At 34.7% G+C, this 13091-nt stretch overlaps 1 long non-coding RNA gene across 1 annotated transcript; it reads right to left on the reverse strand.

Moving 5' to 3' along the window:
* Positions 1 to 11406: 11406 nt before the first annotated feature.
* Positions 11407 to 12201, reverse strand: LOC136806639 (uncharacterized). The gene is made up of 3 exons (XR_010846584.1): positions 12081 to 12201; positions 11667 to 11741; positions 11407 to 11512 (listed from the first exon to the last, which is right to left on the reverse strand). It is a non-coding gene; the product is annotated as an uncharacterized lncRNA (long non-coding RNA).
* Between the last annotated feature and the right edge of the window lie 890 nt (positions 12202 to 13091).

A 13091-nucleotide genomic window follows, 5' to 3' on the forward strand; every position in this document is an offset into this window, starting at 1 on the left:
GGGGCCCAATGGTGCATAATTTTGATGGAATTGTGCACATTTGGCTAAAAAACATGAAATTTGGCAGACCGACTTTGAACCTTACGAAACCATTTTAGCCCGGGACTAACTCGAATCAACGATGTAAAAATAATAGATAACCAACTTGCCTTGATTCTCAAAAAACATCCGTGTTATGGTTGTAAAAATATTAATGACATTTTGCATCGTAAAAAGTGCAATTAAATAAAAACTTGCTTCATTTGCAACCTTCTATTGGACAAAATCGATCACGTGATGTATATTTTTCCAAAATTTGGGTTAGAAAAAGTGTATTTTCCTATAGGCAACCTCACAGTAGGAATTTTTTAATTAGATATTATTGTTATATAAACATTCATCTGTTTATTTTGTATCAGGCAACCTTCATGCACTTTTCATTCGTGAGATATCGCACTTCAAATCACACATATATTTTTCAGATGACATCATTTTATGAGCGTTTATTTATCCAGATGAAGATTAAGTGGTATCAGGCTGATCCGTAGTCAATTTGTCTAAAGATTGGTACCTTTATCTTTTGAAAAAAAATTCCAAAATTTGCAGTAAATAACAATTCAAATTTTCTATCAATTCAGTGGATGTCAAAAAGTGTGTCAAAATCTAGCTAAAAGCATAACACGCACTGCACACAGAGCTATTTAAAGGAGTGCTCATTTCAATAGGAAAACAATGGTTGTTCTCTTGGGAGAAGTGCCTTCTAGAGGTAGTTGGTTATCTATTATTTTTACATCGTTGCTCGAATTTATCCTTTTTTGCCCAACTTTTGGACCAATTTCCAGTTATCAGGAAAATTTTGGCTTAGGGACCATGTACAAATATTGTTCCACTTTTCAACGAATTTACACGATTTCTTTCGTTTCCCAAATGATTTTAAACGTTTTTCTTTGAACAAAAAGTGGTAAAACGATTTGAAAAGAAAGCCTTCAAGTTAAAACGATTTCCTAATCAATTAAACGAATTTGAAACTATCAAAACGAATTTGAAACTATCAAAACGAATTTGAAACTATCAAAACAAATTTGAAACTATCAAAACGAATTTCTTACCTCTAAAACGAATTTCTTACCTCTAAAACGAATATCATACCTCTAAAATGAATATCTAAACTAGCAAACGAATATCTAACCTATTAAACAAATATCTGAAATATTAAACGAATATCTAAACTATTAAACGATTACTAGCTAATAGCCAAGGCTTTTGTAAATCCCCAACCATAATAAGCAAGGGATTTTCTACCTTGTTGACTTTAAGCTCCTCCATTTTATCCTAACTGGCTAATAAATTCTCACCAGGTCACTGAGACAGGGTTGTGATAATTCTTCTTGCTCCCCTGTGTGCGAAAACTAAAACCATTTTCTTAGCCCCTCTAAAAAAGTCAAAGCACTCGTTATATATTTTTGGAAAGCTAAGGGGTAGGGGAATCAAAGTAGCATGGACTTTCACACCGACAATTAAGAGTCCACATATTTTATATATGGACCTATGCATTGTCTCTTTACTTGGCCATGCCTGGTACACTAACTGATTTTTGACGAATTTTAATGGGGCAAAAACGATTTAATTTTATTGAAACGTTTTGCCTCCGGATGGAACGTTTTTCTATTTAAAAGAACGATCTATATAGACCAAAAGCGATTTTGAGAACACCAAAACGATTTTGAGTACACCAAAACGATTTTGAGTACACCAAAACGATTTTGAGTACACCAAAACGATTTTGAGTACACCAAAACGATTTTGAGTACACCAAAACGATTTTGAGTACACCAAAACGATTTTGAGTACACTTAAACGAAATCTGGATATTTAAAACGTTTAGAAAACGATTTTTGTTCTTCAAATTTTTGGCTACTAAATCGTTTCATACCTTTTCACTATACGATTTGTTCTCAAACGATTAAAACAATATTTGTACACGGTCCCTTAGGGGTCATCCCTGCAAATATGGTCACATTATATATCGTCTGATCGGAAATCCAACGTAGATTTCATAAAAATGAAGTTATTCATCCTCAAAATGAGTGATGACATCACCAATATTTTTTTGGCCTGGAAGGCATCCCGGTATCGGAATCGGAAAATCAACGTAGATTTCAAAAGAGATTTTATGATATCACGAAAATCAAGTCAGTTAAAGCTATCTCTCTCCTAGACTTGCAAGCGTCTGGTTTTCTGGATATCTATCACAAGCTTGGGAACGACATTATCCCAAGCCTATGTGGTTGTGTTTTAGCTTTAAGTTTGTTATATATGTTTTCCACATTGTGATTATGGTTTTTCCAAGGCATGTCTAATTTTACTTAAACTCAAATCCCAATCGTGAAATGCAATATGCTGAACCTCCCATAATCCCAAACTCAAAATTTTAAAGTAAACATAATTTCCAGATACGTAAATTAAAATTCCCAAATAGAGCCATTCCTCTGTGCTAGGGCTACATTCAAACAGGACACCAGAACCGTGTCATTCTCACTTACGCTGCGACTCACATCAAAACTTAACTTGATGTCACCGCGAGGCTTACCTCGAATCGATTATAGAGTTCGTTGTAAATATAATCGTGTCATAGTGGAAGAACCTGATCACTTATCTTCGAAGACCACGCCTACTGATCAATCAGAACCACCAGTCCAAATGTCTGCAGAAGTTGTCATAAAAACCAAAATCCTTGTGCAGGAAGTATTCGACCTCGTTGAAGAAAACCCACCTGAAATTGCAATTGACCCATCCGCAGTAGTCAATCAACTTGTAAATCTTCGTAAAAGCATCCGACATAACGAAGTGCTTCTTGAAACAGAAACACCAAATGAGCATCTAACCCAACATATATAGCTCAAGCTGTTCAAAAAATCAGATATTACGCACACAAAGTTTGTGAGATCACTCCCAATCAGTCTGAAACAAAGCAGCCAATTGAAGTCGAATCATCAACATCATCAGACGAGTCGATCCTGTTTACCATCACTGACATAGAACGATGTATCTCCGAACTCAAAACTGAGTTTTCTCGCACACCCAAAGATCTGAGTGATGAAAAAATCATCCAGCTGAAGAACAGTCTACCATCAAACTTCACCCAACTGAACGAGATATCCAAACGGATTGAAAGTGTCATCAATAAAGAAACGTCTAACAAAACAGTCACGGAAGGTATCATTACACTTCGATCTAACTACACTACCCTAATCTCAAGAAGTCGTTAAACGATCATTCAAAAGTCATTTCAAATCGTTGATTCACTTCACTGACAGCCAAATAACATTGCACTGGATCAGTAATGATGAAAAACGTTGAAGCATTGGGTGAGGGATAGAGTACTGGAAGTCCAACGTTTTACTTCAAAGGGAGAATGGTTTCATATCCCAATAAATCAAATGATTGCTGACATCAGAAAGATGAGAGGGGCAACCTCCAAGGATGTAGACCAGAATTCTGATTGGATCAATGAACATGGAAGTCAAAATGGAACAGAACATCGTCGAAGTTCACATATCAACTCTCGTATCAGAAATGGGAGAACGCTATAAGTTCTCCAAATATCTGGTAGACCCAAATTGTCACAGCTTTTCCAAAGTCGTCAGGATCCTCGCCTATGTTCTGAAGTTTGTCAAAACCATATTTGAAGGTATCAAATTGAATAGAAACATACCAGCGAATGCTTGACCAATACTCACCAATGAAGAGATTGTTACAGCAGAAAATTACTACTTCAAAAGAGGATCAGAAGAAGTCAAACAATTCGTCCACAAATCGAAATATCAAACCATCACGAAGGAGATTGAAGGAATCCTATACACAGGACGAATCCTACCAGAAGATAGGATATCAATAGTTGGTAACTTTACTCGTAATATCAAAGATATGATATATACTTATGAAGTTTTTAAGTTTTGCCTGAAAAGGCTTATGATGATTTCCATCCAGTATATTTTCTTGAATACGTTTGAAATTGCTAGAATATTTCAAATCTTCGCAAACTTTGTTTAGGTTTGGTAGCTTTGCATTTGGCTGCATTATGTAGTTCTGTTTTGCACAGTTTATGTGATGAAACGAATGATTTTCAAAGACAAAGTTTTGGTTTAGTAATTCAGGAAAAGGAAATCCTTCAAAAATGTTCTAGTCTGGTGGGAATGTCATACTCAGACCACTACAGCATTTCACTTCAGCTGACTCTAAAACCTCTGGCTCCTCAACACTGTTCTCCATAGTAATTCTCTCCTGATCATCTGACTGTAAAACTTCTACTTCTTGAATATCGGGCTGTAAATCTTCAAGTTCCTGAAGATTCAATGGCTCTTGGAGTGATATCACTATCCTGATTATGTGCTTCTGTTTCGACTTCAACCTTTTTCTTTAAAAACGAATTAATGTCTTTGCATCCTTTCTCAATTTTTAGTTTCTTCCGTGGTGGTTTGGATGATATATTCTGGTGACTGTCAATGTGCTCTTTAATGTTATGTTCACTCTCTTTCGATCTAAATTCTCTGCCACAAATATGACAACTCTTCTCTATATCTGTATTTTCACTCATTCTTAATAAATTTTCACTAAACGAACAAAAATATAACATTAACATTTTAAAGCATTTCATATTATTCACAAACTTCAGTCAATATTCTCTGAATATCTTACAGTACTTGAAACTGCTTTAAAAACAAAATTCGAATGTTTTATTGTTTTTGTAAAGAACTGAAGACATTGCATTGAATATTTAAAAAGAATTCTCAGATTTTAGACTTTACTCTGCAATGTCTTCATTTAGTTACTGAAGGTACTAGAAGACCTTGAATTGCTAATTTACACTTGAACCAGCTTGAACATAAGCAGATAACAAAACAAATCTCGAAAAAACAAAAAATCAATCTACAAGATGGCCTGGAATAACTAGATAGAAAAGAAATAGCAAGCTGTAAATTAGAGGTGAAAATAAACAATCAATCTTTGCAATAAGTAAAGTAGAGCAGAACTGTTTCTGAGTCTTTATCTAGAATAGAGAGAAATAGATCAGGTTCATTGACAGCTTTAAATAACCAGTTGACCAGAGTTGGCATTTTGTTGAAACTCCAAAGACCTGTGTGATTCTCTGAACCGAATGCCAAAATAACCCTAATTTAGGTGGTCACTATGCTAAAATGTCAAAAAGAAATTTAGTACATGTGTACTAAAATTCCTTTTTCAAAAATTAGGTGGGGGTATGTCAAAAATCGTCAAAAAACCTTTTAGTACTCATATATGTCTTGGATTTTAGTACCGACCCCCCCCCCCCCTGTGTACACAACCCTTCCACACGATCTTCTCATTGAAATTTTAACCAAAATTATTAACTTTGTGTTTGATTTAGGTTGTAGAAATAAACTTGGTTTTTCAAATACTTCAGCATACTGGACTACAAAAGGGAAGGATGATAGGTTCTTTACTAGTACTGCATTGTCTGAGTGTGTGTGTCCTTTCTGATAAAAAATTGCTTCTTCAAAGTTGGCAATTCTATTCTTAAACAGTGCATTGGAATACCCATGGGAATAGATCCTGCTCCTTTTTGGGCAAATCTGTTTTTGTACCATTTTGAATCTGAGTATGTCAAAGGTCTCATTTCTGCTAGTTTGCCTAGTGCCTATAACTTCCACTCTGTAGGTAGATTTATTGATGATTTGTGTGTCTTAAATGACAGATATGAGTTTCATAATTGCTACAAACAGATTTACCCTAAAGAATTAGATCTCAAAGTTGAGCACCATGGAAACCATGCATCGTTTTTAGATTAAGATATCACCGTTGAAAACAATATTTTTAGATACAAACTTTTTGATAAGAGATGCCTTTCCCTTCTTCATTGTAAGGATGCCATATGCCGACAGTAACATCCCATCGTGCATTTTTTATGGATCCATCTTTTCAGAAATTTAAAGGATAGCACGCAGCACACTCATGTTTGAAGATCTGACTCCTAGAGTCACTGAGCTTTTCATTCGAATGCGAAACCAGGGAGCTTCAAATGCTTTCTTGAAGAAGCAAGTTGTCAAATGTTTTTCGAGGTTTCCGGACTGTTTTATGAAATTGGGAAAATCATCGAAGAATTTTTACATATTTTCAAATTGTGAATTGTTTTTTTGTGTTTTTTTTTCATGTCTAAGGAATTAGCATCAGCATCAGAGTTATTCATTTCCTACTTTCCCTTTCCCCGTGCGGTCGTCCCGACGCCGAACCGGGTTCTTGTTCAACTTTTGATTCTGTATTTTTCAATTTTTGTGTGAGAGGTTGTTTGCGACAAATGGTTTTTCACCTGTAGTGTATGTGGGATTGTTATTACAATGTTCTTATTGCCCTTTTTACTGTATTTCGTTGTAGTGTCTGTTTGTTGTTTGTTATTTATTTGGAAGCTGCTGGTCAGTATCTTTTTCTGTTATGTTTCCTGAAGGTGACTGAGTGTGGGCCCTTAAACACGTGGAAAGTCATTATGTCAGTCACAAGTCTGGGACTTCGGGTTTGTGTTGTGTGTATGCATGTTTTTTTATATATTTGTGCATTTGTTTTGTGTTTGTCCCCATTTTGTATTTATTCTGATGAACTTGTGTAAATGATTGTTCCAACATGAACTGAGTTCTGAGGACATAGAAAAGTATATGTTCTACGTTATGAGGACAAATTTTGTTGAGGGGACAAAAAAATGAGTCCCACAACTTTTTTTTCAAAAAATACTTAATTTTTGCTGAGTAAGCATTTTATGAGGTACTCAAAATTGTCCCCTTAACTTGTGTCGTCAAGGATTTGTGTTCTTGTGTTTGAAATGTTGGTTCTCCTTCCGGGGATAAATTTTACATTTTTACTAGAAAAAATAAAAATTTAGATTTTTTTCGAAAGAACTTTTAAATTCAGTGGCATTTTCCATTTCACAGTGATTATATTACTATAATTTAATTTCTTAAATACTTTTACTTTACTCTAGGTGCAATATTACAAAGGAATATACATAAATTATGGGGACATACTTAATGACCTTTTTTGGAGCATATTTTTATAGGTGGAAACCAAGATTTTCAAAACTTTGTAATTTTATTCTTGTTTCTCGTTATACTTTAATAATCGGATTAAATTTCGCAAGATTAAGTTTTGCAATATGTACTAGTTATCGCATGACTTCGAGTGCAATACGAGAAATATTTTCCGAGTTCCGAGATTTTTCCGTAAAGGCTCGGAAAAATATCGGTAAAATCTCGGAACGAGTAAAATATTGAGTATTTCACGAGAAGTCATGTGATAACTAATTTATTGTCGACTCAAAAAAATTGTCCTCTTTTTGTTTTAAAAATTACTTCCGCCTTCTTCTGCTTCTGTGTAGATGCGAATGTTTTTATTCGAAAATCTAATTCGAACGTTAGATTCGAACAAAAACATTCGATAACTTCCCGCTGAAAATATTCACACAAAAACAAAATAGAGAAACATTTTTCGATCATTTTCGATCCAGAAGTTTTGTTTTGAAGAGTTGCAGATTTTTCAGAAATGTATTTGAAAGTTTCTAGATTGATAATTCAAAATGCAGATGACGTACAGTATTGTTTCGATAGAGAGAAAACCCTCCACCATTGGATTAATCAGATTGATAACATTCAGTCTTTTTTCTATGTTTTTGTTTCGATGACATATGGCCATGGGAAAGAATAGCAGAGGAAAGGAAGTCCCACGATGGAAATGTATGCTTGTAATAATGGTTAAAGAACAACATTTTTTCAACAGCAAAACAATTTGGATGCTTTCTTGATTATCGTCAAGCTCTAAATGTTTCAAATTTTAGAAGGAAGATGTAATGATTGTTGAGTTGAAAAGTCAAGGACGTACGTTGCTGTGGAGAACGAGAATAAGGAGAAAACTTTTATAAAAATCACTCGTCATTTGGTTTAATACAAGACATTACACTTTCCTTGTTATGTTATGAGAAATTTTATTGGTAAATATTGAAGAATCTCAAGTTTTTTTGTATGCATTGATAAAAAACTGTTTGGTTATCACACGGACAAATTTGCCAAAAGTTGAAAATATTTGGGTCGTGTCAAGTAGTTTTATAATTAATTCTTTGTTCATCAGATTTGATTTAGTGTCTTTTATGGAAGAACTCCAAAGTAAAAGTTAATCTGAACATTTTTTTGTTGCGTTTTTCCCTTTGATTTCCAGCCAAGTCCTGTTTTGTTTTGATTTTTCTCCCGCCGCTTACCCAGTCCCCCAAAGTCAACGCGGTCATATTTCCAGACTAAAGAAATATGAAATATCGCAAATATCTCGATGCTCTCGACCAATCAAAACGCTGATATTTTTTTGGGTCGGCAATAACGAGAATTAATCCGATTAAAGTAGCCTTCATTTAATATCAAATCTGATAATAAGTCATCATTCCTAAGGTATTCATCAGAAGAAGGTTCATCAGGAGATTTTTACAAATCTGTCCGCGTGGTCTAGAAACTACGTGACGTCACAAAGATTTTTGTCCAATCAGATTGCTCCTTTCCTGTTTGTTTACTTTTGTTTTCGCTATCGATTAACTCGATACCCCATCCAGAGTGTCGGCCATATCAAACAAAACCCTCAATAACATCCTGCCTGTTTTAGTCTAAAGGAGCACAAATGTGTCTTATAGGGTTGCACATCAGAACAACTCCTCCAGCGAACCAGGCAGGATGTTATTGAGGTACAAACATTCCAAATGTTGATGAAATTTGAGAGTATTTTTCAGCAGGGGACGATTTTTTAGGATTTTTTCTGGTAGGTGAGGGTCCCACCGGGGCATAATTTAACATACCCTCTGGGGACTTGCAGATTACACTAGTTATGAGGCAGGACGATTATGACTGTGTATTTGAGCATACCTTCTGGGGACTGGTAGATTACACTGATTAGGAGGACGATCATGACTGCATATTTAAACATATCTTCTGGGGACTGGCAGATTACACTGGTTATGAGGACGATTTTGACTGCGTATTTAAACATACCTCCTGGGGACTGGTAGATTACACTGGTTACGAGGACGATTTTGACTGCGTATTTAAACATATCTTCTGGGGACTGGTAGATTTCACTGGTTACGAGGACGATTTTGACTGCGTATTTAAACATACCTTCTTGGGACTGGTAGATTACACTGGTTATGAGGACGATTATGACTGCCTATTTGAACATATACTCTGGGGACTGGACGATTACACTGGTTCTGAGGACGGTTATGACTGTGTATTTGAACATATCCTCTGGGGACTTGCAGATTATACTGGTTATGAGGACGATTATGACTGCGTATTTGAACATATCCTCTGGGGACAGGCAGATTACACTGGTTATGAGAAGTTGTAAAGCTCAATTGAACTCGTATTTTTGAGTTATTTTTGCGACTTGGGAGGGATTCGTCTAGTATTCTCCATTTCCTTTCAATTAATTTTGTGAAACAGAGTAAAACATAAAGATGTAGAACACACGGGCAGATTACACTGGTTATGAGGACGATTATGACTGCGTATTTAAACATACCTCCTGGGGACTGGTAGATTACACTGGTTACGAGGACGATTTTGACTGCGTATTTAAACATATGTTCTGGGGACTGGTAGATTACACTGGTTACGAGGACGATTTTGACTGCGTATTTAAACATACCTTCTTGGGACTGGTAGATTACACTGGTTATGAGGACGTTTATGACTGCCTATTTGAACATATCCTCTGGGGACTGGACGATTACACTGGTTCTGAGGACGATTATGACTGCGTATTTGAACATATCCTCTGGGGATTTGCAGATTATACTGGTTATGAGGACGATTATGACTGCGTATTTAAACATATCTTCTGGGGACTTGCAGATTATACTGGTTATGAGGACGATTATGACTGCGTATTTGAACATTTTCTCTGGGGACAGGCAGATTACACTGGTTATGAGAAGTTGTAAAGCTCAATTGAAGTCGTATTTATGAGTTATTTTTGCGACTTGGGAGGGATTCGTCTAGTATTCTCCATTTGTTTTCAATTAATTTTGTGAAACAGAGTAAAACATAAAGATGTAGAACACACGGATTTCGAATACACGGGTTTTTTGCTTAGCTTTATTGTATAATATTATTTATTTTATTGAATTTTTGAGCGAAAACCTGGGTTTAAAAAGAGAAATAAGAAAATCTATCAATTTTCGAACTTTAGAAGGCGTGGCACTTTCTACGAAAAAGTTAGTAAAAATATAGTTTTTAAATACTTTAATCGGATCAATTTTCGCGAGATTGAATTTCGCGATTTCACGAATTTTTTCCATATTCGCGAAATTAAAACTCACGAACACGCGTGAGATTCCTGATTCGCGAAATTAAATCCACCACAAAACTTTTAAAATAGTATTTTTGGCGGAGAAACTAGTTCCAAGTCTCCATTTATGGCAAAAAATGGCAATTTTCAGCTGTTTTCTGGCTTATTTGCGAAATTAAATCCACGTGAAATATTTCAAAACTCTGACTCACGAAATTAAATCCAGAAAATTTCGCGATTTTTTTAGCTCGCGAAATTTAATCCGGTTAAAGTAGTCAATGCGCAGGTAAGAAACGGAGGTGTGGATATAAGGTGTAGTCCCATAAGTTTTGTTTTGAAATCAAAGTATTTATTATTTGGTCTTTTAAGGTGCGTCATGTAGACCTCAAATTCCTAAATACAGCAACATTTTTTATATCTCTTCCATTCTTATGCACTGATGATATATTGACGCTCTCAATTTGACGTTTTACTGCTCAATAAGTTCCCATTTTTCATTTTCGATTTAAATTGGAATTGCCTTCAAACTTCCTGAAGAAACTCTCATAATTGAAGGTTTATTATTTACTAAGCTCATATTTATGGTGAAGATTTCAAGTTTCATTCTCTTATTCCATTTGAGGCATGTAGTATAAGCATGTATTTACGAAACATCTTCACACTACTCGATATACTCCCGTGGTTGATGGTTGAAAACTAATTTATATCCCCCTTAAAGATAAAGTTAGAGAGCATCAACAATACCATGTTTGTCATTCTAAGGACTTTTGATGCTCAAGCCAAACCGGCGTTTGCGACGACAGGAACTGTCTAGTTTTACCTAAAAATTCAGGGGTAAAAACTTTGTAAACTAGAATTTTCGTGTTTTGTGGAATTTAATTTGACGGATGATACTTAAAGCTGCGAAATTGAATTTTGCGAAAATGTCTTCCCTTAATAAGGTTTTTTTTTCAAAGACGAAAATGATCAAATACTGAAAGAGATTCTTATACCACAAACAAGATTAATTATACGAAAAGAATTGTTGTAAATATCATGAAAACTTAGAGTAAGTCTTAAAATGATAAATACCTGTAGTGATGGCTTTTTCCGAGCAACGTTTCAATAAATAAGCTGGAGCACCTTTTTCTTTGTGATGACTCTAGAAGGAAGAGGCCCAACCTTTTGTCGTCAAAGCATCAACCTAAACAAAATTAAAAAAAGAAGGCTGGCTCAGTCAGTAAGATTTTTGAGCACCAGGAAAATTTAAAAAGCCCAAAAACCCAACCCTGAAAAGGTTTTGCAGTGAGAAATTGTTGTTTAATGAACTAAAAATTAAAGAAAATACTTTAGCGCACCTTGTATCTGCCGTTATTCTCTTTGATAGTTAGACAAACTACCTCCTGATGGTGATCTCGTCGCAGGGTGTAAATCTGAAAATAAAAGTAAACAAAAAGAATTTCAAGAACCTTAATACTTACTAAAAAAGGTTTTGTTACTTAATGCCAACAAAAAACATCTTTGCAAGTATTCCCAAGACCAATTAAAAATGTCTTTGTTTTTGAGTTTGCTTTTTTATTAAAACAATGAGATGAGAAATATTGATTTAACAAATTTTTATATCCTTAATCTTTATAGGGAGAACCACTGCACAGCTAGCTGTTACGAGTATGTTGCAATCAGGAATTCGTATAAAAGTAGAAAAAACTCGTCGAACGGAGTGTACACATATCCTAACACTTAGGTTAAAACATGAAAGAAGTCATTCTTACATCAGCTTTTGTTTGCTTTGTTTGAGTCGTTATGTTTGTCTTGTATTTTGGCATCATGTCTTCGACTGTTTTTGGCCTTTTGTCAAACGGTGTGGAGCAGTGCTTACACATTTTGCATCCAGGTGGGAAGGCTTTTTGACAGGACTTACATTTCTAAAAAATAAAATATAATTAATGAAATGTATGAATGTAATCAAAAGTACTCATAAAATAAATTCCGAACTACCGGGTGCGCCACAAAAAAGTTTCTCTCTTTAAAAGTAATTTTCTCGAAATCTAAAAATTTTAAAAGAACCATTCCTATTTTATTGGAAAGAAGAAAGATAACCTTAAATTTTGATGGGTCATTTATTGAATTCGATTCATTAGATCAAAAGTTATGCTCAATTGAATAAAAAAGTTACTTTCGGAAAGTGCTCAAAATTAAACAGAAGCATAATTACATGATATGATATCAGTTTTTTCGGTTCAGTCATTAAAAATGATAATTAGCTGTCTAAATGAAGGTTGAATTTCAATGAAAGGAAGAAAATTCGTCGAAAAAGGCCAAAAAATTTAGTAGAATTCATAAAAATACATCAAATATGGGTTTCGAGGTAGATCCAGCCTTACATAGACTTTATCCAGTCTAGAACCAAAAATCTCAGGAAAATTTCGGAAAAACTATATTTAATTAATTTTGATGAGGATTTTAAACCCTTTCGACCCTTCAGTTTCAAAATTTATCTGTTTAGTTAATGAAAAATGCTCTTAATCATGTAAAGGCTATTGTGATTGCCAAATTTAGAGTAAAAATCTTCCCTACTCTTCGTTTACCTTCAGAACAGGACCACTGTTAAAATTTTTTGCTCTTCCCGTCTTCTTTTTTTCTTCGTCTTTGCCAGGTGAAGTCTCGTGTGCCTCGTTATCATCTAAAATTGAGAATAAAAATTTCAGACAATTAAGTCCATTAGTTTAAAGTTGATTTCTACTCCTTTCCTGTATTATGTTATTCTACCTGTTTTTATTCTT

Source organism: Clytia hemisphaerica, unplaced genomic scaffold, assembly GCF_902728285.1.
Source record: "Clytia hemisphaerica strain Z4C2 unplaced genomic scaffold, Clytia hemisphaerica genome assembly, whole genome shotgun sequence".
Taxonomy (NCBI): domain Eukaryota; kingdom Metazoa; phylum Cnidaria; class Hydrozoa; order Leptothecata; family Clytiidae; genus Clytia; species Clytia hemisphaerica.